General features: G+C 36.8%; 1 long non-coding RNA gene across 1 annotated transcript; it reads right to left on the minus strand.

The window, feature by feature from the left end:
* Positions 1-514: 514 nt before the first annotated feature.
* LOC136220416 (uncharacterized) lies at positions 515-2,579 on the minus strand. The gene is made up of 2 exons (XR_010684520.1): positions 2,002-2,579; positions 515-1,145 (listed from the first exon to the last, which is right to left on the minus strand). It is a non-coding gene; the product is annotated as an uncharacterized lncRNA (long non-coding RNA).
* Between the last annotated feature and the right edge of the window lie 319 nt (positions 2,580-2,898).

Here is a 2,898-nt window from a genome sequence, read left to right on the forward strand (position 1 = left end):
AAATTGAATCTGTTTGAATTCGAGTTATAATTTATTAATTAAAGTTCAGATGTCAATCAATCAAATTAACATTTCAATGCGTATTTATTTGTCGTAAAACATATTTAGAAACGGCTATAGTCTGAATTGCGAATTATAATGTGACATCGTATATCCAAAGTTAGAGTTAATTTTGACTTTGATTACGATTTATATTATAATTAAACATTTAGAATATAATTGATTTCTAAATAGCAAATTACGACAAATGGATCCGAAGATTGAAAAGTCAATAAATTAACGACAATTGAACTTTTCCTTAAAATGTTAGTCGTCGTCATAGTCCAGATTGTGTCTTTATTAAATAAGTCGGTAATTGTTATATTTTTCTTTTTAGATTAGTCGAGTTCAAATTATTTTGTTGTAAAATTTCACGGTCACAAGTTATTGTAACTCAAGTCGAATTTATTAAGTATTTTAACCCGTCATATGCTGCTTGGCTAATTGCGTCAAAATAAAATCGGAGATAGTAGTATAAAAAGAAACCGATCAAATTTTATTAATAAAATAATAGTGCACAAGTACAATTACATTATGATGCAAATGTCTAATTTCCGATTAGATCTCTTGCAGGAAAAATAAAAAAAAATAAGAATAAAGCGGAACAAATGTAGCGGACCCGGAGGCCCGCCTTATAATGTCGGGGGTTTGTGTACCCCACTTTGAATACCGAGGCAACCTGGCACCCCCGAAAGGCAGGGTCAAAGCCCACATTCGATCCAGGGGCGCCTATTCGCTCTTAGAATGTCGTCCCCCGAGGCAACCAAAATTAATCCGAGGCAACCAAAATTCATCCGAGGCAACCGAATATCCGAGGCAACCAGAATTAATCCGAGGCAACCAAATATCCGAGGCAACTAGAATATCCGAGGCAACCAGAATATGCGAGGCAACCAAATTCATACGGGACAGTCCAGAATCATCGGATTTAACCCGCGGCTACCAAATTAAACCGCGGTAAATCAAACAAAAATTAAACCGGAGCAGCAACAGTCAAATAGGGACTCGGAGTTCAAATAGGCGATTCAATTCAGAATTAACACTGTCAATTCCCAACAAGCTTACCGACTCGGATCAAATACGGCGTCCGTCTGCAAGAATCACAACTACAGGGACCAAACAGCATTTTACCAGAAATCAATAATTCAACAAGGTGATCTCATCCAGCAGGCATCCAAAATGTCAAGAAATACAGATGCAAGGGGCATGGGCAAATAGACATAGGGGCACAGTAGGAAGCAGAAAAAAATCATGTAACTCAATAATTCACACAGCAAATCTGTCCTATAAATACAGAAGCTTCACTGTAGAAAAGGAAGGGGGGGGATTGTAAAAATTCATCAATGTAATAGGGGAGAGCAAAAAAATACACTGTAATAGAAGGTTTGAATCACTGTAAGAGAGGTAAGAGATCGGGAACAAAGGGAGAAACAGGGAAAAGTTCTTCCCTATTGTAACATCGTCACAAGCAATCAAAAGCAATAAGGTTATTACATTTTCAATTCATTCATATATATTGCTAATTAATTGCCATTGTTTCTTCTCCTTTCATTATTCATCACAAAGGCATACCCGAATAAAAAATCCAAACCAGACTTATTGTTGAACAACCCAAAATAGGGATCAGAAACGCCCTCCAGAGCCGATAATGGCTCTGGTTGCGTTTCTGAAACCCGTCTCAGGGGTCTTAGAGAACCCGAACATATAGCAAAATCCAAATTTAGGCAAGCAAAAGAGATGTTAGAAACAGGGTATATACTGTAAACACCCATTTGGTTATCCATTGCAAAACCAAAAAGAACACAGCAAAACCATCTTATAGACATTCTAAATCAAACAATTCCAGCCGAAGCCCAAACAAACCCAGCAAACATCTCGAATCAAAGCAAGAGAACAGAAATCGCAACGAACTCTAGGAGAAGCCAAGGTCTAGAAGGAAATAGAGAGAGAAGAGCTACAAACCTTCAAAACTTAACTTGCATGTCGAAATAGGGACAGGCCGGACCTCCTCAGTCGTTCAGAGCGCATCATCGGAGATGGAGTCCACGCCGCCGGGGATAGAAGAGCAGTCGGCGAGAACCTTCAAGGATTCGGTGGAGAGGAAGAAAGGAAGAAATAAATGAGAAAACGAGAGGTGGCCGGAGCAAAATGGAACCACCGGTGACGAAGTATGGAAGCCATTGAGGCCAGGGAGGCTCTTATTCTGATTTTGAAGAGAGAAAGGCGGAGAAGTGAGATGGAGATCGAGTAGATGAAGGAGAGGAAGGGGCTGCTGATACAAATGGGAGGCTCCAACCCTAAAAGCACAAATTTATATCCTCATTTAATCAAGAATGAATTTTGATAATCATGGGTTAAGCCTCATCCAAGTAAATCAATTGGGATCACATGGGATTTAGTAAGCCCATTTCGCCAATCTCCACCAAGCCTAGTAAGTATTTCTTATCCATATATTACTTCTTTTACCTTTTTGCATTTTTTTCATTTAGTTAGGTTTCAATTATTTAGTTAATGTAACTTTGAAGCCTAATTAAGTGATGAGTTGGATTTATTTATTCCATAAATTAGATGGATTAACTTAATTCAAATGTGTATAGGTTCGAATTATTATTTCCTAGTTTTAGTTAATTTTTTTTTTTTTTCTAAGTACAACTGTTAAATGAATGCAATTCTAATGCTATATTTAACCTCTCATTTTTTTTTATCTCAATTCGGCACTAAACACTTTTATTTCGTTTTAATTTGGTCCTTGATTTTTATAATTAGCTTCATTATTGTTCATCTCATTAATTTAACCCATATATTTAATGCATCATGTGTATATGTGATATACATTAAAAAATAAATCAGATTCGAGAT

The sequence above is a fragment of the Euphorbia lathyris genome, chromosome 2, assembly GCF_963576675.1.
Source record: "Euphorbia lathyris chromosome 2, ddEupLath1.1, whole genome shotgun sequence".
In the NCBI taxonomy this organism is placed as follows: domain Eukaryota; kingdom Viridiplantae; phylum Streptophyta; class Magnoliopsida; order Malpighiales; family Euphorbiaceae; genus Euphorbia; species Euphorbia lathyris.